The sequence below is a fragment of the Podarcis filfolensis genome (assembly GCF_964270895.1).
Source record: "Podarcis filfolensis genome assembly, chromosome: 2".
Taxonomy (NCBI): domain Eukaryota; kingdom Metazoa; phylum Chordata; class Lepidosauria; order Squamata; family Lacertidae; genus Podarcis; species Podarcis filfolensis.
In genome coordinates this window covers 62,131,034-62,153,989 of record NC_139605.1, presented here as the reverse complement: position 1 = coordinate 62,153,989, position 22,956 = coordinate 62,131,034, and the positions used below count along the sequence as shown (strand labels likewise).

General features: G+C 44.2%; 1 long non-coding RNA gene across 1 annotated transcript; it reads left to right on the top strand.

Annotated features, from left to right (window-relative positions):
- Positions 1-12,609: 12,609 nt before the first annotated feature.
- Positions 12,610-17,278, top strand: LOC310756221. The gene is made up of 3 exons (XR_014544767.1): positions 12,610-13,331; positions 13,983-14,111; positions 14,244-17,278. It is a non-coding gene; the product is annotated as an uncharacterized lncRNA (long non-coding RNA).
- The last annotated feature ends 5,678 nt before the right edge of the window (positions 17,279-22,956 follow it).

Here is a 22,956-nt window from a genome sequence, read left to right as displayed (position 1 = left end):
AGGCAGCAGTCGGAATGACCTATTCCAAAATGGCGAGGGGGGTAGTGATGGAAACCCTCACTAAAGATGGCGGAGCCTAGATAAAATCCTTTCCTCAAGATGTCGGGCGGCGGCTCTGACGTCAGCGCGTTCCACCCCAGCCGCACACATAAAACGGGGGTGCGTTGTCCTCGCCTTTTGCGAGTGTCCGTGGCGAAGATGGAGGCTGCGGGAAAGGAAGGCGGGAACTGGAGCATTTATATAAACTTCAACATATTTGAAAAGGGCAGACGCAGATCGTTCATTGATTCCTCGCTGTGCGCGAGCGCAGCTCAGGTCCCTGTTGGGGAGCCGCTTCCTCTGCGCCGGCCTTTCTCCGCGAGGAGAGGACGGCGCTTGCTCTCCCTTGGTTCAAAGGGAGCGCGCCTTGCTTTTGGCGCTCGGATATGGCTGGCCCCGTTTTCCCAGTGCCGAAATGTGCTGGCTCAGCAAGTGTTTTGTCTGTGCCGAAACCCAGTCCTGAGTTTCTCTGCCCATCGGATGAAGTGCTTCTGCTGAGAGGTGCTTAGGCTCCGAAAGCAATGTTTAATTGCATATACAGCATTACTTAGAAAAATGGTTGCGGCAATTACAATCGAAATGGCTACAACCGGGGGTCCCATTTCTGCAATAACCAAAATGTAGTTTTCCCAGAAGGTGGAAAACCTATTCAGAGATCAGAGCTTTTCTTCCCCACAGCTGGTATCAGCATTTATTATTTGCAAAAGTGCTTATATGATGGAGGTTAGAGGGTAGGGTTGCCATATTACATATTTCAAAAAGTGAGTGAAGTTGAACTTGTTTTGGGTTGTGTGCCAAAAAGCTGTAGAACCATTGAGAATATCTGTACCTGGCCCTACAACCAATTTCCTTTTCTGAGATGGAGACCATTAGGCCTGGGGGCCGGATCTGGCCCAAACGCCTTCTCAGTCCGGCCCACGGATGGTCTGGGAATCAGCATGTTTTTACATGAGTAGAATGTGTACTTTTATTTAAAGTGCATCTCTGGGTTATTTGTGGGGCACAGGAATCCGTTCACCCCCCCCCCCCAAAAAAAAATATAGTCCGGCCCACTACATGGTCTGAGGGACAGTGGACCAGCCCCCTGCTGAAAAGGTTTGCTGACCCCTGCCATTTGCGCTAGTTGTAGAATATTGTACTGACAGAGCAATCCATATCCCTTTTATGTTGGGCTGGTGGTGGTGGGGCGGTGTCTCTCTGGTGGAGATCTCCCTTGTCTGCCTACCAAGAAATGGGGCTTTCCAGAGGTGGGGCTGAATGTTCTCTGGATCTTTTGGAATGTGAGTTGACCATGCTGCCATCATGTGGCAGGGTTGAGTGAGCTGGGCCCAGTCTCTGCCTGCACCCTTCAGCTGGGATGCTCAGCAGAGCTATGAAAGTGACAATGACCCTGCTGCTCTGTAAAGCCCCACCATGCTGGGTGGGTGGAAGTGTTAGGATTGCTCCCAAAGAAGGGCCTGTGGCTTTCCTAATATGGTGCTGACACAGTCTATTAATTTACCTCCAGAAAATTGCCAGTTACAGCAGAACGTTTGGCCCTCCAGGTGTTGCTGCACATACCACTGGCTATGAAAGTTGTAGTTCAGCAACATCTGGAGGACCAAAGTTCCCCATAGCTGAGTTAAAGGAATGACCTAACCTAAAGCGTGTGGGCTGTATCCAACTAAGCGCTTCTCAGACCTATTGAAATTAAAAAAAAAATTTTTTTTCCTTCCAGTAGCACCTTAAAGACCAACTAAGTTAGTTCTTGGTATGAGCTTTCGTGTGCATGCACACTTCTTCAGATACACATTGAAATTAATGCATGTGACTTAATTTAGGTATTTAATTTTAAGAGGTCTACCCTGAGTAGAAATGAGTTGGATGCAACCCTGTGATTTTCATAATATCACTGGTTTGACAGTTGTGCAGACGCTGAAAGACAGACAAACAGAAAAAAGTTTAATTTTTATTTGTATTCATTGCAGAAGCAAAACATGGTTAAAAAATAGTATTGCCCCAAACTGCACTAGTTTTGATTGATTGCATTTTGTTGTTTATGCATGTATAGCTTTCATTTTTGATGCATTTTGTCAGCTATCCTGTGTACATGGCTTCCATTGCATACAATACAGCTAACTTGCATGTGTTGTTTGGATCGGTCATAGTTTGTCAGCTGTGTACTTGTATAGGATTCATAGGATAGAGTTAGCTGTGTCAATGAAGCAGTGTTTGCTTCTGTGCAAAATACATGATGTAAATGCTAATTTGTAGTTGCTGATGAAAAATAATTAATAACTAAGCAGAATTTTAAACAGGTTTATGGTTAACCCCACCTCCTCTGCTTGCAACCCTGCTCATAGCATTACTGGTTATGAGCTCACGTGGCTTGTTTCCATCATTGTCAGGTGGAAAGTGCTGACTGTGCCTGAATGAAACACAAGGCTGTGGTTATTAAAATATGAGTTACGTATGTGCTTTGATCTGTGGGGGGGGGATTTCCTCTGAGACCCCCAGCAATTTTCCAAGTGGTCTGCTGGTGGTGGGGTGGGGAACTGAGGACTGCTAGTCTGGGTGCTGGGCATACATAATATTAAACAGGTCCCGCCTGCAGGCTCAACAAAAGGGAGACAAAATTGGAGAAAGAAAATGTATCACTTGCTGGGGGAGGCTAAAAGGAATCTTCAAAAGTTGCAGTTAAAAAAACACAACCCACAGTTATATAACAATTAGCCTAAAATTGGAAAAAAAGAAGAGAATCAAGTGGAACATCATCAAGAGAGAAACACGTGATAAAATAAGTATATTTTAAATAATTTCTTAAACAGAGACAAGGAGGGAGCCAACCGCTTCATGTCTGCCTAAACCTCCCACTTGGGACATATAACAGGATTGCAAAAGTGGTGTGTGTGTGTGTGTGTGTGTGTGTGTGTGTGTGTACATAAATGCAGATCATTTTTTGTTCTACGTGCGTGCACACTTGCACACATGCACTTTCTTTTGATCTTACTAAACTAATATTCTTAAAGAATCTGGCTTCTAAAAAGCTTCAGTTACATTGAATTATAATTCTGTCCCCATTGTACAGGCTACAGTATGGATGGGGAATGATATCAGGGATGATAGGAGTTGTGGTGCAACAAAATCTAGATGGCCACAGGCTCTCCACCCTTGTGCTTTGTACAGCACACATTTAGTTATGTTGTCTTTGCCCCATCCCCAGCCTACCACCACTCATGTGCATAAAACATCCCCAGCCAGCAGCCTAAATATACCCGGCTGAAAGTATAGGCTTGGAATCATGATTCCACTGAAGTCAATGAAAGATTTATTAAGCACTTCAGTAGCACCGTGATGGCAAGCAAGGCAATCCATCCATCACTACCGCCCCTCAAAATCATATCCGTCATAGATGAGGCAGCTCATGGAATCTGAAGGTGTTTTGAAATCCCTCAAGTGGAAGAAGCAGAACAAGCAGGACTCCTGGCCAAGAAGTAAATGTGCTGCAGCAGAAATCTGCAACGAGTTCCAATCTCTTTATTACCCTTTTCCTGTAAAGGAACTCAGGCAACATTTTACATCTCATTTATCTTTCAAGGAGGCTTGCTGGATGATTTTTGCAACAGGATGGGCTCTGCCACCTCTCATTCATCTGGAACGAATCTCCATCCGTTTGCATCGATTGAGAGAGAGAGATTTGCCAAATATTTCAAAGGGACCTTTCAAATATCACTCTGGAGCCTGACGTTTCCTTCGCATTAAGGTTGTCACAGCTTGATGGTCCTGGAAGGATTTACACAGGGGAGTGGGAGGCCATGTTGCTGTAAGAAATCATTGATTGGTAATCATGAATGGGCACTCGTCCATTCCCTACTTCTCTGATGATGATGATGAAGTAGCTCTACTTTCAGCAGCCTGACTGTCATTTCATTTGGGGATTGGGGGGGCTGAGAAGAAACCCAGAGTCAGGGAATTAAAACAAACAAAAAACACTGCTGGGAACAAAAGCACATAGCATACATGCAGGGCTGAATCTTCTTGTAAAGTAAGAGTAAGTAGCCACACATTCGTTCCTAGCTGAATTGGATTCATTATTTAAATAATTTACTTTAAGTAATTTCTTCTTTGTGTAAGCTTAATTTCAGATCCTGCTCTTCTGTTGGAAAGGATTGCTGCAGATACTGTAGCACCCTGCTTGTGGTTAACGCTTAGCTGGAATGAAATATTCAACGCAGCAATAGAGAAATTAAAATAATAATTTATTTGTCAGACAAATAAATGAGAGACACAGTGGTATATGGTTACCAAAGCTCTGCCCACTCCAGCCCTGATGGTCAGCACTTATATTTCCTCAGCCCAGCCCCCTTGCTCCTCCTTTGGCTGCCTCTGTCCAATCAGCCTGGTTGAAATTCCTATTGGCTGTTTGCTAGAACCAATCATAAAAGATACACCCATTTCCTATTACCTTTTATGGGAGACAAAGAGCTATATTTCCTTCTATCTATAAATGGCAAACAAGTAGCCATATATCTTACATTTGCCTCAACAAGGCACCTTAATTACCAGATCACCTTTTGCCCTTCTTGCCCTGTTGCCCTCCAAAACATGGTTAAAACAAATGCTCATTCTGTCTTAAACAGATCTTGGGTTCACATTCTCACACACCATCAATGAAATAAGAATCTAACATAAGAATCTAACATTTCTTACTTTCTAAATCCTTTGCATAATTACATTTAAGCCAATATATTTCATACATAACATATATAGATTTTTAGAAGCAAAGGCCTTTTCAAAGTAAAAAGGAACTTAGTAAAAACACTTTCCAGAAGCAACCCCCCTTTCAAGCCAGCTGCTGTTTCTATTAGCTCTTGCCCTTTAACCTTAGGAAAATGTGGCTAAAGTCTCTAATGGGAGGCACATGGGATTATTTTCTGTTAAACAATGAATCCTACTATTTACCAACTCTTAATTAGTGCTTTTGCAGCTTGATTGTATTCTATAGGGTCAGTAACCTAGTAACCTTTGCTCCCAGCCTGTAATTCCCTTTTTACAACTTTGAGAATTTTGGCTCCTGCTATAAATAAATCAGGGGGGCCTTTTTCCAGGAGGATAAACATCTGCCAAAGTCTTTTAGCCAGCTGGTCTTCTGCCTGGCATAAAAACACACAAGCATCTGCAAATATATATTTTTTTAAGCTCATTTTAAAATACAAGTCTTGATCAGATGCCTCAAGACCTCACCTTTCACACTTTGGGATTGTGGTGGGAATTTCAGGGCTGGTTCTGATATTGGGAGTGTTGTAACTGGCCTCCTTGCAGCCTGTCCTATTCATGTTTACCCAACAGTAGGTGTGGCTCATGTCACCACCACTACCCAAAAAGTACCATAATTTTGCTCTGGCTCCTAAAGTCTCTACTGATTTGGGTGGCAGCAGCAAAAAAGGGAAAGTAAATAAAAGTATACACAAAGCTCTGGCATGGGTGGAGCCCTGTTACCTGTTGGGGCTGTCATCAGATCAATGTCGTATGAGTGGAGAGGGGGTGAGAATCCTTCTCCTTAGATGATCTGCATGGATTAATTTAGGAAATGGGTCCTGTGCATGTTCTCTGGCATGCAACCCCCAGAGGGTTGACTACAGATCAGGCCCAAAAAGGTCAGCCACTCTTGCTTTATAATAATTGTAGTTGTGTTTACTCAGACTTGCTCCCTGGTAGTTTTGCATACTTAGTCGCCTGTTCACAGAACCTAGGGGGTCCACAAAAAGCAGAGGAAGCTGTGTTGGTTAATGGGTGTGGGGAACCAAAACACATAGTTGAACCTCATGAAGATCATAGTGCTCAGCATGTCAGAGGTGTTACCTCCCGGATCACAGGCAGCATGCAGGGGAAGAACAGCGGCAGGAGAAGGCTACTTTGCCCATGCCTTGCATGTGGGATTTGTATCAGCATGTGGCTTCCTACTGTGAGAAACAGGATGCGCAGCTAGAAGGGCCCTTGGCTTGATCCAGGTTCTTGATCAGGTGACATTTTGCGATATTTGTGGAATCCTCTGTGTAGCACCCCGAGATGGATTTAAAGTCTGTTTCAAAGAAGCGGGATAGTTTATTCACTCTTCAAAATAAGTGGATCAACCACTTGGAGCATTGGGCCAACCAACCAGGGAGCCAAGGGACAAAACTGACATGCTGGAGGTGGAATTGGGCCTGGCCTGCCCGGCATGGGAGAGTTTCACTGCACGCCTCAAAGCTGGCAGCTTTGTAGTGGTTGATGTCAGCTGGGTGCTGAAAGAGTTGCACATTTAAATAACATGCTAACGAAACAAAAACAAAAAAACCCCAACAACCCACATGCTGGTCTTTTCACCCCTAAATTCCTCTAAGCAATAGTATTTGCTTCTAACCTTTCCCAGTGGTGCACGTCTCTTTGTGTTAGAAGACATTTCTATTAAAGACAGAATAGGAATGTAATGCAATTAATATCAAATGAAGTCCCTGCGAGACGACTCCATAACACAGCAATGGCCTTCTTGTGAAAATTTATCTACAGTGGAGTATAAAGGGGTCTTAAAGAATAATGAAACTGTATGTGGGGATTTTAATGTACGTAATAATTCCCTGAAACATTTTCTCTTAAAAGATCTAATTGGTGGCGATTTTAATCCACATCACTCTCTGTAGGGACATAAGGCTATTGCTGTGAATGGCATAGGCTTTGCGGAGAGAATGACAGAACTGGGACTGCCATTTTATTTCTTCCTTAAGCAGGTGACCACAGGGAAATTTCTTTGCATCTTACTCAACAGAGCTTCCATTTGTTAAATGTGAGCGTCAGAGCTTAAGGACTGTTTCCTGGCCTGAGATGTCCTTGGTTAAAGGAAGAGTGGATGTAGTCAGATTCAGTGTTTGAGAAAGTTCTGGAATTTGAATTGATCCAATGGTTTTGGAGGTGGACAGAAAGGCAATACTTGAAGGCCCTAACAAAGGCTGACTTTGCTGGGATCTGAGGGAGCTCAGAACTTTATGGAGCTACTTGACAATTTAAGAGTTTAGAAGGGAAAAAAATCATATGTGTTTTGTTCTTATAAGGAACTCCAGTTCCCCCGAAGGCATCAATGAAGATGGCTGTGACCATATTGGCTTTTGTCCGGTTATGAGATTAAATAAAAACCTGAAACTAAAAGGTGGATGGTGCTGTTCTCTTTTCTCCCGCTAGAGGGTGCTTGAGATATTGTTGGATGAAAGCAAGATGACCACACAAACAAACATCTCAAAGTTCCTATGAAGCAAACAACAAAAAGGGAGCAATTGCAATGAGAAGCTACAGATCTGGAATTTGTTAGCAAATGTGACCTTATATATCTCATGGATTCAGTAAGGGATGTGGGCAGTTCTCTCAGCTATATACAGTAATTGTGTTCCATTTAGTATTCTTGTAATGGGTTTGTTTTGAACTGTAGTTCATGTTTCACATCCCAGCTATTAGAATATAGCCATTAGTGTGAGCTAGGTTTATCCCTAAGTGTACCTCTTGCCTTGCTGGTAAATGTCCATTGAGATGAATTAAAGAAAAAAGCTCTGTCATATAAGCTCATGGGATATTTTAAAGTCTCAGAGGAAGTTTAACTGGAAATGCTGGGAATTTAATATGGGGCTTCCCCCCCCCCCAAGTGTGCTCTGTTGCTGAGCTATGAACAGTCTACCCAAGGATTATTTAAAAATCCCTGGAATAAAATGAAAGTAAATGGTTCCCCTTTGTTGTTGTTGTTTAGTTGTTTAGTCATGTCCGACTCTTCGTGACCCCATGAACCAGAGCACGCCAGGCACTCCTGTCTTCCACTGCCTCCCGCAGTTTGGTCAGACTCATGTTCATAGCTTCGAGAACACTGTCCAACCATCTCGTCCTCTGCCGTCCCCTTCTCCTTGTGCCCTCCATCTTTCCCAATATCAGGGTCTTTTCCAGGGAGTCTTCTTTTCTCATGAGGTGGCCAAAGTATTGGAGCCTCAGCTTCAGGATCTGTCCTTCCAGTGAGCACTCAGGGCTGATTTCCTTAAGAATGGATACGTTCGATCTTCTTGCAGTGCATGGGACTCTCAAGAGTCTCCTCCAGCACCATAATTCAAAAGCATCAATTCTTCGGCGATCAGCCTAATGGTTCCCCTACTTACTGCCAAACAGTATTGTTCAGTCCAGTTGGAGAGGATTACACAGCCACTCACACTGCCAGCACAGGACTCAGATACAAAAATGAAAGTGTGTAGGGCAAAGGGAAGAATGTGGCTCGTACAGTGAGCTTCACATCCTGTGTTAAAAAACCTTTATAGAGACTGGTCTGGTAAGGTGTTAGACTGGAGCTTGACCTAGGACACTGGTTTCAAACCCCAGATCAACTTTGCAATCTAATGAGAAGGCCTTAGGCAGGTTTCTCCCATTCAATTTCATTTCTCCACATGAGACATGAGAATAACAGCAGAACGTCTGATGGCTGTGATAAGGATAATAAAGGAAGAAAGGACCATTAAAGCAATGAATTAACCAGAAGGTGCTATGGAAGTGAGAGATTAAAAATACATATTGACACATTTTAGGGCTGACACAATATACTAGCCAACTTGACCCTATCTTGCTATTGCTGTAGGCTTTTGCTCATGGAGTGGGGAGAGGCCATTGCGCCCATCACTTCAGACAGAAAAATATATGTGGCTAGTGCTGCTAATCGGCAAGCTGGCCTTTGGTATGGCAGAGCCCATTCTGTGTGGAGAATTTCTATCTGTGCGTCTACATTTCAAAGGAACCTAAATAATTACAGTATATTAGCCGGGCATTTATCAGAGGATCCACTGTTGGTTTTCCTGTTCCTTTCCTGTCCTCTATCATTTCCTTGTGGTACTAGTAGTGGGAAGATACTGTATATAATTACAGGCACCAACTCAATAACAGCTATGAGGCCGTGGCTACACACACACCATACTTTTAAAGCACATTTTCCTCCACAAATAATCATGGGAACTATAGTTTGTTAAAGATCCTGGGAATTATTGCTCTGTGAGGTTAAACTACAGTCCCCAGGATTCTTTGGGTGGGTGTGTAAAATGTGCTTTCAGTGTCTGGTCCTTCAGTGTGCAAACACGCTACAGCTATAAAAATCTGAGTGGTTATGATCCTGTTCTGCAGGGAATCTTATTATTCATTTATTGCATGCATATGTCAAGGAGCTCAGGGTGGCAAACGTGGTTCTCCTCTTCCTCATTTAATCTCCACAACAACCCTGTGAGGTAGGTTATGCCGAGAGGCAGTGACTGGTCCTAGTCCAAAACTCTGACCAACCACTACACCACGCTGGCTCTCATTCCAGTGCTGGAATGTAAAGAGAATACTAGCACTGCTTTTTCTTAAAGAATAAATAGGCCCAGGGGCGCCTTCCCCATAGAGGCTAGTGGTGCGGGGCGCCAGGGTGCCAAGTTCTGGAGGGCACCAGGGAAGAGGCGGAGGCTGGACGCGGCGCCTCCTGACATCAGCTCGCCACCCTCGCCCTCCTCCGCCATGCCGCACCGAAGCAGCGCCGCTCCCAGAGCCTCCGTCTGCCATGGCCACCGCGGCATGAAGTGTCCAGCTGAGTCGGGAGGCACCGCGTCCAGCCTCCGCCTCTTCCCCGCTGGAGGAGCCGCCCTCCAGCCACTGCCCACCTCCTCCAGCCCCGCTGGCAGCACCACCCTCCCTTTAAAAAGGTGGACAACTGGGAAAAGGGGGGGTGCGCCAGAGGGAGCTTTGCATCACGGCGCCAGATATGCTTAAGATGGCCCTGAATAGGCCCCTCACCATTATGGATGCCAGGAGAAAAGGTGCCTGAAAACGCCTAGTCAAGGCTCAGAATATAACACAGCTTTGCTATTTCCCCGCACTTCTCTTCTCCCATTCAAGCAAGTGTTCCCTTCTCCTGGCAGTAGCTCTTACTATCTGCCGTCTCTGAAATGAATTTTGCAAGGGAGAGCTGTATTCACTTTCTGTTTCTGCTCCTCTGTGTGCAAGGCTTTTCTCTGACCATCTTGTTTCTGTGTCCGTTGCAGGATTCCTCAGCCCCCCAGCCCTCCCCTTTTAAAGACCATAGGAAGCTGTTTTATACCAAGTCAGACCACAAGCCCATTATGTTTTTATTTTTCATTTATTCATTACACCGCTTGATTGTAGGGGGGGGGGGGACTTCAAAACACTTTACAAAACAGAACAGTCAGATTATCACAAGAAGAATTTTCAATAATATTTTAAAGCATACAGAAAGTGAAAGCAATAGACTAAAACCAATTAAAACTCAGCATCAGCTTTCTAAATGTCTGGGAAGACTTGTCTAAACAGGAATGTTTTTAGCAGGCACCCAAAAGTGAAGGTACCTGCCTGATCTCCATAGTTCAGTATTGTCTATACTGACTGGCAACAGCTCTCCAGGGTTTCAGGCCCATTAGCTAGAATCTAATGGGCACATAACTACATTTTCTTAGTAAATTTGTAAAAAAGAAGAATTCTTATTCTAGGGCAGGCATAGGCAAACTCGGCCCTCCAGATGTTTTGAGACTACAGTCCCCGTCATCCCTGACCACTGGTCCTGTTAGCTAGGGATGATGGGAGTTGTAGTCCCAAAACATCTGGAGGGCGAAGTTTGCCTATGCCTGTTCTAAGGCAAGTTTCCATGTCTGGTTCCAGGGCCTGCAACAACTTACACCTGGGCGCTGCATAAGGCTCAACATTTACCTAAGTCAAGTAGGCCTGGCCTACTTAGTCCAACAGCCCCATCGTCACCGTATCCACATCACTGTTGATAAAGGGAGGTTTGTAACTATTTCCCAATTGTTGTTGTCGTTTAGTCGTGTCCGACTCTTCGTGACCCCATGGACCAGAGCACGCCAGGCATTCCTGTCTTCCACTGCCTCCCGCAGTTTGGTCAGACTCATGTTGGTAGCTTCGAGAACACTGTCCAACCATCTTGTCCTCTGTCGTCCCCTTCTCCTTGTGCCCTCAATCTTTCCCAACATCAGGGTCTTTTCCAGGGAGTCTTCTCTTCTCACGAGGTGGCCAATAAGGCCGTACAAAAAACCCTCAAGACCTGAATGTGCCAGACTTCGTTATCCCTTATCTTGCCCCAGAAGGGATTCACAAACTGCTTGGTGTCAGCCTACTCACTTCAACCCCTTAACACCCCTGTGAGCGATGGGATAACCCCCGCCCCCAAACCCAGTGCATTTCCTTCCCACATGAACTTGATTAATTGCAAGCTCATTCGCAATCTTCCAGCTGGCGATAAGCGCCACTAGGGGGTTGGTGGGAGTTCGGATGCTGCTTCATGTGTGTGAGAATCCCCCCGGCTATGCCTGGATCCTCGACGTGGGTGGCCCATCTCAGCCAGCCTGTGCAGGAAAGGTGAATGGAGTGGGATAGAATTTCGTCCCAGAAGTGCTACAGAAAAAAAGGAACCATATGTGCATGGAAGGCTGGGCAGACTATAAACGGAATTAGCATCCAAGAGGATATGGCCAATCTAAAGCATTTTTGGAAACAGATGTGAGAGGTGAGGAAACGGCACATTTTTATTTTGCTTTATCAAAGCAAAATAGCCCATGCTGCCAGATGAGCACCTAGAAAGCACAACTCTGACCACCAGCAATCTCCCATGTAAGGCACGGTTGGGAGGCCCCTACCTCCTGTTTTTCCTCCCCTTTCTCCCCACCAAAGGGAAGGATTCGTGGTGAGCTAAGGAAGAGAAGGAGCACCGCCACCCACCCCTCTCCCTCTGTGTTTTGGCTTCCATGGATGAGTTCACAAAACCCAAGGAGCCAGTGTGGAGTACTGGTTAGTGTCTTGGAGTTATATTGGAGAGACCCAGGTTCAAATCTCTGCCTGGGCATGGTGCAGTTCACTGAGTGACATTGGGCCAGTAATTCTCCCTCAGCTTCAGCTACCTCAGAGGTATACTTCTTTGACCTCCTTGGAGGGAAAATGTGAGATAAATGCAAACAAACAATGGGCTGTTGGCGAATGGAAGACTAGAGGCTCATGCTCATCCTCCAGTCATTTCTCTTTCTAGAGTTGCTTTCCTAGGTATTGTACCGCTGCTTAATCACCTCGTGTGGCCATCACTCTGCTTTCTGTTTGTCCTTGTGTGACAGGAGTAAGGAGGAGTTCGTAGCAGCAATATATCCTCCGTCACTACCAGACCACCGATTCCATCTTGAGTAAAAGGTGGCTCCCAATATTTCCAGAGTAAAACCTTGAGGCGCCCCGTGGGCCCAAAGAGCAATGAAGCCTCCATGGTAGAAGCTGCTAGCTATGAATAGAGGGATATCAGGACGCTTTAGACCTTGTCCTTTGTTTGAATAATATTTGAGGAGAAACCTTGAAGATGCCCATCAGACCTGGACAGCAGGCTAACAGGTCACCTGGCCACACCCTTCCCCACTGTGCTGAGATGGACTGTGTTTCTATTTAAATTATAGTAATTACGTCTACATTTGCCTCTCTATGTATAAATGAGCTTAGGCAATTTGTATACAAATCTGTGCCCTCCTTTTGCCCTCTGCTTGGGTATGTGATGCATTTTCTTGGGGGGGGGGAGGGCAATCTGTTATGTGGGTGCCCAAGGTTGGCTAGAGTGTGCTGCTATTGGGCCAGACCTAGCTGGCCAGGTAAACTGCAGGGCAGGCCAGGCAGAGAATGGCGAGACAGCCAAAGGCTGCTTCTCCTCCTCTTCCTCTTGCTCTTCAGAGCTCCCACCACAGCAGTTTCAGAAGCTTCAACCAGTGAACGGCGGCCCCCTCTGGAAGCCCAGTCAAGCCACCCCAGTGCTGAGTCTGCTGATCAGTCTGAAGCTCCCAGTGCGACAGGAAGGAATCCAGAATTATCTTTTAGATACTGTTTTCTCCTTGTATCTTGACAGGAAGAATAATGTCTCTCCGCTTCCTCTCCCAGATCAGGAAAAAAAAGTGAGGCTATGCATGCACCAGCAGTACCGCCATGTTATCAACAGCAGAGAGGAGCATTCTCAGACCACTTCCAGAGAACTTGTCAAGGCAATTAACAGAAACATTAATGCTTGGCATTAAAGGCCCTGGCGCTAGTTAGGAAAGATAATTTATTTTCTCAGGATCTCTCGCCAGGAAGTAAGCCATAAACTCCAAAGCCACATCTACCGTACTTTTCAACTAGTGACAGTGGAGAATATTTCAACTTTATCTCCTTAGCTATCTCCCTTCAACTGTTCTGTGGCTACAGCCTCCCATTACTGCTCATCCGGACTGCATATAGGATTGCTGCTGCATTCTCTGGTAATTGCAACTACCTCTGTGCATTGGATAATTCTAGAATATTCAGCCAAAATACTTCTGCTCTCTTTAGTCCTTCTTTGCAATGATGTGGCTATAAATCTGCTTTAAGTTGTTAGCATGCCTTAAAAAAAAAATCAAGCAATTATTTGGTTCACTGTTGATCCATTCTACTTGTGTGGTCTACCAGTTCCCACCAAGATAAGTTCATGAAGTTGCATAATTTGTTTTGAGATTGATCTGTTTATCTCTTCTCCTAGCTTGGCAGATGCTGGCAAAGCCGGCAAGCCCTTAAGTGAAAGATGCAAATGGACAAATGTGCTTAATCAGAACCCCTTTAACAGTCATGTTGTTACTGTGTGGGCGGATGGGTGTTTGCAAATGCCAGGCCAAATACTTAGCAAATTCCTTTCCCCACAAGAATAATTAATCAGTGGGAACATTTTCGCCACTGGACATTGTGAACTTTAGCTCTGAGACTAGTTATTAGTCATATTTTCTCCCCCTTTCTTGGCATGATAATTTCTGTGCAAGTCCCACTCCGAAAAACTCTCACAAGGGTTCAAGTATTCTAAAATGCATATTTCTTGGAACTATTGTAGCTGACCTTGCAAACGACCTTTGTTCTTGACAAAATTGCCATGTTTTTTGTAGACAGTGTAGGTATCCGGGGGTGTAATGGACGCAGGAACGCGAATATATTTTGGAACAATATGGACTCTCAGAAAACACGCAAGGGTACGAAAACTGCCTTAAGTTCCAAATAATAGGAATTTCTGCCTGGTGAGTATAAATTTGTAACCAGTTTTGTGTTTTCACTTTCCTCTGGTATCTCTCCCTCTCTCTTTAGTTGGGGGATGGATGTTTTGATTTAAATGGTTCCTTTTCCCATTTGCTAATGGGGAATTATTCCAGAGAACGGTGCCAGAGGCCACATTCCAGAGATCAGACAGTCTACTGCTTCATCCCTATCAGATGTGGTACACCAAATATCACAGCAACGCTTTTTCTCTCCAGCGCTGGATATTCCCACTTGAGTGTGTAGTGAGGCAACCACAAAATGTTAGCTAATGAAACACAGACTTAGGGGGGCGGAGGGTGGAGCTGGGACAACGCTGGAAAGGGAGAACGTGTATCCTGACTGATGTTTCTCAAATGGGATGACAAGGGCTTCCCGCAGTCCCTGGAGCTCTTTTGTGTATTTCTTGCGCTGAGTGCCATTGGGAATGCGAAAGCACTGGGAATTCTTCTGCCCCCACAGACTCTGGTAGCCTTGCAGTGGCACACAAACAGATGACGAAGGGCTGGCCTTTTCATCTCAAAGATCAAGAAAGAACATGAAGCTCTGAAGGCACAATGTGAGCAATAAACATCCTTCGTTACGTCCTCCGAAGCTGAATTGAAAAGTAGAACCGACACCTTTCTTGTGTGGCCCTTTTCTTGTATTTCAGAGCATGGAAAATAAACAGGTGCAGCTTTTACAACCACATGTGGAAAACTCTGCCGGTGGAATTTCCGAGTCTCATTAAAATCCCTGGTCATCGCTGGATGGCTGAACGGACCGAGCAGCCGTATTTTGATTGTCTTGACAATGAAGTATTGAGAGCTCCAGGAAGGGAACATAAAGATAGTTCACTTGCTTGCCCAGTGCAGCTGTCCTGTGCACCTCTCTGCCCAGTGCCACTCAGCATGGAGTCAACCAATCTTGTTTATTATTTTCCCATTTGCACAAATGTTGCCACACAGGGGGCAAGAGAAATGCGGCTTACTCAGTGAAGCCACCATTCAGTTCTGCAATGAATGCAGCTCACCATCCATGGTGCCCCAGTAAGTCAGGCAGGGCACTGAAAGCAGGGTGCCCAGGATCCTCACAAACCTGGTGTCAGCGCTCAGGGGTGCCAACAGGATTTTCTGGGCCCAGTACACTGCATGGAGATTGCAGAAGAGGATATTTGCAAAAGAGGACACATATTTACATAAAAATTGCAAATGGCTTTTTGTCATGTGCATATTTGTGTCCTCCTTCACAAGTGTAGAAGAGGCCGGAAAAAAATAAATCCCTTACTATGAAGTAATAAAATGTCTGACAGACAGAATGTGAACAGATGAAGCTTTTCTAATAATTATATTTCTATATTATGACAGGTTTAACCAGTTGCATTTCTGCCTGCCACACAGTTGTTAAAGGTACAAGAACCCTGTTTCCACCAACCCTAAACCAAAGTCTAGGCTGCAATCCTGTACCCACATACCTGGGAGCAAACACCATTAAACACAAAGAGACTTACTTCTGGGTAGACATGCATAGCATTGTACTGTATGTTAAACATACAGTGAATTCTTAACCAGTGCATGGACTTTAACTCATGCACAACAGGCAATATGCCTAAGCCTCTGGTGGTAAGTTTTCACATTTTGCCTTTGCCTTTTGAGGCATACTTTTCCACATGTACTTAATGTACAGTTACATTATCAGAAAATAGCTTAGAGGAAATATGTGATCTCAGATGAACCTACCACAGGAAAGATGGGATGGGAAACTGCAGAGACTCAAGGGACAGAAGACAAACAGGAAAGAAAAGTGCATTAAAAGGGGAGAGGAAAATGTAGCCAATAATCAGGGGTAATGGGAGTTGTAGTTCAACAACATCTGGAGGACCAAAGGTTTTCCCACACCTGCTTTACAGAATTTGCTGCTCCAGACACTCTTGCTGCGTGGCTAAGACTGGCTGTGCCTGGGCATATTTGTGCCATAAATATACATTTTTACTTGGAATGAATCCAGAGGGGATTTTTTCACAGAAGTGTGCTCATAAAGTTTTGATAGTCATTCTCTCCCTCCCTCCCTAAGGAATTCTACCTCTGCTTAGGGATCTCCTATATCCTCAGAGCAGTCACCCGATCAGAGTTCCTAGGATTCTTTGGCGAAGTCATGACAATGAAATGGATATAAAGCTGGTATAAGTTTGAAGATGTACCTTCTACATTGGACTCCTGCTCCCATCTGCCCCAGCAAGCATGGTCCGTGGTCAGGTTTGATGGGAGTTGTAGTCCAGTAACATCTGGAGGGCTGGCCGCAGGATCCGCATCCCAGATCAGCTTCCTGTCCTGTGACGCAGGATACAAGTTTGTTTTTCTGTTACTTTTGTTCCCATTTGTTTTTATGGTGTGTTTTTATTTTGCTTTTCCCTGTTGGATATACATTTATATCCAATGTAAATTTTCTTTTGCTATTTACCTTCATAGGCACTTATTTCTAAACTTTTCAATTTACCTGCTTTTAAATTTATTAGCATTATAATAATAATTCTTTTAGGGTGCAATTTGATGAATGTTTACTCTTCAGTGAGTCCCAATATGTTAGCAGAGCTTACTTCCAAGTAAGTGTGCATAGGATTGCAGCTGAAGTTTATTTGAGCAACGTGTTCACAAAACAGTACACACAGGTTTAGAGATGTGAAAGCTGTTTATTTAAAACGATATATTAAATAACTCTTTTTATTGTGGATGACTGGAGGATCCTGTTTTTATCATTCTCCTGAAAGAACTGTAAAACCTGCTTGCTCACAATATGTTCATGTCGGACTCTTAAGAGTAATGTCTATTGTACTTCGCTTTCACACCCTTGGATTGCTGTTTCTTTTCTTCTTTGCTGCTGGGCGCTATTTTGGTACAGTTCCACAATATCAAACAATTCGTTGATGGAAAACAAAATGGAAAACTACAGGAGACATTTCACCACAAACATGGGCAAGGGGAAACGCACTGGAAAGTTTGGCGTATTGGCCACACTGTGTGGCATCATATAACCTCAATGCAAACCAATCGGAAAGGTCAATGAACAGCGACATTGTAGAAGCACCATGAGAATTGTGTACCTGTGTGTGGAAATGCAATGAATGTGCAATTAACTGGTCATCTGGAAGAGCCTTTAATCTCCATAGGCTACCTGCAAGTTTGAGCATATGCCCAGGGCATAGGAACCAACTAAAAAGTAAAACTTTCAGTTACTGCGGTGGTGTTTTGTTTTGTTTTGAAACCAATCTGTTTGAACATGAGCTGGAAATAGAGGTTGTTCCATTGGGGGGGGGGAGCAATGTATTCTTTGCCACTGATTGCATCGTAGGTGTCATCTGCCCTCGGTGTTTAAAATTTATGCATCCACATGACTGCTACTGTGTGCTGACAATGATTTCAGGTACCATTGCTATTGTTCCGAGTTTGCCTGTACATGACTTAACAATCCTCGGAAGCCTCTAGGCAGGAATAAAGGGGCAGGGAGAAAATGATGAACTAGGACAAATCTGGGCCTCTCTCTTTCTCTCCCCACCTCCAAACTCTCCTCCAGGCCAAGGGAATGGAATTCTTTGCAGGCTAGAGCAGGGATTGTAGCTAGGCAAAGTCCAACATGCAGCTGGCCGTTGGAGCTGGTCTGCCCCTCATCTCTCAACTGGAGCGTGAAAAGTGGAAATTATTTGATGAGCCAGCAGCTTCTTCTCAATCCCTGGTTAGGTGGTGGGGGAAACCTCAGAGTTAATTGGCTTCAAAAATCTGACATGCATGAGGACACAAGAAGCGCACCAATTGCCAAAGAAAGGAAGCAGCCTTAGAAGAAGACATCAGCTAGACATACCAATTATTCCAAAAGCAGGCAGCCTCATCCGGCCCTTCAGGGCATTCCACCAAGTTTTGCTGCTGGAATGGTGCAGGGGGAGAAAGGACTTTATGGAAATATAGATCACTGGACAGAGCATCAAACACATTCTTCTCCCGGCTAATCACAGTGCCAGGGAATCCTTTCGCTGAGAGATTATCACATAACTTAGGATAAGCCACCCAGGGCCAATGTCACCCACATTGAGTCAAAACAAAACAAAACCTTGGTTTCAGAAGTGTGGGGGCGCTGTGTGGGATTGCTGGCATAGAAGAAATCTCCCCTGAAAAGGTCAGGGTGTATTTCCAGAGATATTAGGTTTTTTCTTCCATACCCAGGTAATCCGCATGGCCCAGCTTCTCTTAGTACTGCCCACAGACAGCTACTGAGCACATCTCTGAACACAAGGGACACAAGAAAGAAGCACGAAGAAAACGCATCCAGTCAGTCTAGTCTGAATTTTAACCTCTGGGCTTTTGGCCAGAACTGAAAAGCACAAAGCCTGGCAAAGATCCATCGGGGCTGTTTTTGCTATTAATTAGTATGTGGGTGCTTTCATATAGCAACCCTTTATTTAAAAAGTACACGTGATTAAGGTATCAAGTGGTGAGGTGGCTGCATTTGTAGTGCAGTACAAGTGTGTGCTATGGAAATGTGCTGTGAATGCAAATACATGAACTCTGTACTGTTCCATCAAGTTCAACACCATTAATTAGAAAGAACAATGGACTTTGTATGTACTCAGGAGCTCTTTGTCCTTAGCACTCTTTTTTTAAACACTTATTTCCCCTGGGGGGCAGAAAGGAACACTGACATTCAGTGGATACTGCTGCTTTCCTTCTCTCTCCACCTCACTCTATGCCACTCTGTAGGGTTGCATGTGGACAGTATCCTGCTGCATCTCCTTGTGCAGAACTGGGAGCAGGCTTGGCAATTGTCCTGATTTCCCCAGGAAGTCCAGAACATCACCATGCTGCTGCGAATCAATAAAACATTCTCTTCCTAAGAGGGGAATGTCTTGAATTGTAATGGTACCATATACAACAAGGAGATACACTCTGTGCTTCTAAAGTGGCACAGCAAATCTCCCATCAGAATTTTCCCTTAAGCTTTTTGCTTCACCTTCATCGCCAAGTGAAAATAGGGCTGCAATCCTAGAGAGATTTACCTGGAACTAAACCCTTCTGAACACAGTGCAGACTTCCACATAAACCTGCATATGGCTCGTATGTTCACATTTGCCAAGGGGGGAGTCATGTCAGCTTGCTGCAGCAAAAGCAGCAGTGTCTTGTGGCATTGCAAAGACTAACCAATGTGTTGTGGCATAAGAGTTCCTGGGCTGCAGTTTACTATCAGAAGCATGAAACTGTCCTCTTGAGCTGAAGTTTATCTGTACAGTGGTACCTCGGGTTACATACGCTTCAGGTTACATATGTTTCAGGTTACACACTCCGCTAACCCAGAAATAGTACTTCAGGTTAAGAACTTTGCTTCAGGATAAGAACAGAAATCGTGCAGCAGCGGCGCGGCGGCAGCAGGAGGCCCCATTAGCTAAAGTGGTGCTTCAGGTTAAGAACAGTTTCAGGTTAAGAACGGACCTCCGGAACGAATTAAGTACTTAACCCGAGGACCACTGTACATGGAAAGGAACTGTAAATGATAAGGTAAGAAGGAAATGAAATCTAGATAGTGATAATTACATGGTTAATGGTGGCCATTCACACACAGAAAAGCTGTTGATAACACTGGGAACCTGATATTGGTAAGCCAATTGACACATGCAGTGTGATAAAAATCCCTTATCCTGATTCAAACCACAAGCCATAGTATTTAACTTCTTGATGAAGTAATTTAGCGGTTTCACATTATGGTCTCCCTCTAAAAGTAATATGCAATTGCATGTTACTTGTAAGCTGACTTGATGGGATTTATATCCTGAAAGGTAGGATAAAATAACTGTAATGAATAAATGTATGCATTTACGAAGTATACATATTTTTGGATATGGCCATTTCTGATGTCAGATTTGTGTCCATTCTTTTGTGTAGATCTGTTTGCCCTATGCAGAATGCAAAGGGGCCATTGTTGGCAGATAATGCCATAAATCACATTGAAAGGACGGGAATGAACGGCTGAAGTTGTGGATGACTTATTAAGTTGTGTGATTGTGTCGCCAGACACTTGCAGAGTGAATTAGTGGAATAACAACTAGTTTCTATCACACTACATGTGTTAATTGGCTAAGCAATGCCACAATGTCTATGTTATCTACACTTCTGGATTTTGTGTGTGTTTGTGTATGTGTGAATGACCACTGTTAGTAATATAATTTTAACTATACTTTTCTGCATTTCATTTCCTTTTGACCTCAATGTTTACATCTCAAGATAAAACTTAATGTAGCTGATGAAGCGAACTGTAGTCCATTAAAACCTATGCCAGAGTACATTTGTTAGTATTCAGATTGCCACAAGACTCTCCATTATACAGTAATTAGATTTGTGTCTTCTTGGGTATTCTGCTCTCTCCCAGTCTCGCTGTATAGAAATTTAGATTGTAACCTATTTGAGGCAGGGACCTCTCTGTTCTGTTACTTTCTAAAGTTCCAAATACAGTGTAATGATCTGAGGAGGCCAGGAGCCATTTCACCAAGTTGGTAACAAAGAAGCTATCAACAAACAAATGTTTTTTCAACTGATGTCTGACATCACCACTCACTGTCTGGTTCGCATGTGCATTTTTACATTGTGAAGCTGATTTACTGGCAGATTTTTGAAATGACAAATCTCTCATCCCATCTTGGAAACTTTTGAAATGCAGATTCGTTTGGGAGGTGGTGACTCACAGTTTTGAACTATTCACAGAAGAAATCACCATGCCAGAAAGTAATCTTTGGGAGGCGTCCTTATTAAACACTTCTAAAAAAACCTAATATTGTGACAAACGGCAGTTCTGAAACTCAGTTAACTGACATCCAATTTGATCTCCCACTTTCTAGCCAGGCTCACACAACAAAGAGTCCTAAACTGCCTGGATTAAAATATAGACGGCAGAAGAAGAAACTACAAATGGAATTATTCCACCATGCCACCACTGAACATTTTCCACCTTTTTTGCTGTTGTCAGTGCCCAATTCTTGGTGGAAAGGTGCACTTTTATCACCAAGTGATATTAGTGAATGTCAGTTTAATTATGTGATATGTGAACAACTGCTTATTTCTCCAGTGGAGATGGATCCGTATAGGGCAGGCATGGCCTAACTTGGCTCTCCAGCTGTTTGGGGACTACAACTCCCATCATCCCTAGCTAACAGGACCAGTGGTCAGAGATGATGCGAATTGTAGTCCCAAAACAGCTGGAGGGCCAAGTTTGGCCATGCCTGATTTAGGGCAAACAGGGCACTGTCCTGTCTGTTTTACCCTCATAGAACACTGCCCTCATCACAGTGGTGATGGGGGAAACCTAGAATAAGTTGGCCCTATCTGCTGTTGGCTCTGGCAGTGGGTACACTGCTGACCTCCCTAGATATGTGAAAGTCTGGAATTCTGTCTCTACCTACTTTTGGCCTCTCAAAGTGATGTAAAGGCCAGGGCTGGAGACACACCACAGAAATATTTGGAGTGGAGCTCTGGTTCTAGCATTATGGAACAAGGAAAAAAACACCTCTCTCATTGGCCACTTTCTCTATACCGTAGCTATTCTAAACCAAATATCTACAAATATTATACATTTTCTTCATAGGGAAGTTGCCCCTTTTCCCTGCATCCTTTCCAGATCTACAGTACCCTTTGTCTAAAAAACAAAAAATCCCCAAATTCCAAGTGCAGCAGTACCTTGGAATTGTGGATAAAAGCACTGAACTCACTGGGTCCAGAACAATGCAGTTTGGCTGCTGAGGCACCGTACATTTAAATCCCACCCTGCCAAAGAGTCCTGGGAATTGTAGTTTGTTAGGGATGCTTGCTGGGAATTGTAGCTCTTTGATGGGGAACTACAGCTCCCAGGATTCTTTGGGTGTGTGCTTTAAATGTATGGTGTCTATGAAGCCTAAGCACCTCTTGTCTTGTAAGCTATATGGGTTCCCTATAAACCACCGTGATCACCTCTGTCTTGAGAAGAGCAGGGTAAAAGTGTGACAGATATTCTGAATCACTGTGCTTAGATCAAGCTGCAGGGCTACATCCCTATGTACATTTACCTTGAAATTAAGTTGCATCTAAATTATCTGGCGTACTTCACAGTAAGACATGTTCAAGGTAGGGACAGTATTCCCAGCTGCAAACCTTTTTAAAGAAAATTTACTGCAAACCATTTTAGGAGCCAGCTATGTGCAAACCTATTCTTTTTGATGGCCTTTGAAACAGGATTGCCAACCGACTCTTGGCTGGTCCTTGCAGCTTTTTGATGTCCACATCACCAGTGAGGCATGGGAGATTGTTTCCTTCCTGTTTTGCTTCCCCCAACTCTCATTTAGTTACTTATTAATCTGCGGCTTGTCTGAACGATACCTGGCTGAAAGGAAGTTACAGCAGCTGCTCAGCCACAACCAGCAGGTGCAACAAAGGAGTAGCTTGGATCCAGACCAGGCTCTGGGAGAAGTGTGTGTCTATGAGAGACAGCGAGGCTGAAATGAACCTAGATCGGTGACATATTCATCTCTCTGGATATACGTGTGGGTGACACACAGAGAAAAAGTGTTTGTATTGTCTTCCACATGCCGAGTTCTTTGACCACACAGTGCATATATCTGATCAGAGCCATGCAGCTCAGGTGGGGTCATGTTACTGAATTGAATTCTCTGCTCTGCTTGGGTTTAGAGTTTTCTGCGATGGAGTCATCAGTTGTCAGTGTTCCCCGTATGTGAAATGGGTTACTGCAGGTGCACAAATGACACTCCCCTCCCACCCCAAAATCTTACTGTTCCACCAAACAAAGCAAAATAAAATAAGGTGGGCTGCCATACTGAGGGCCTCA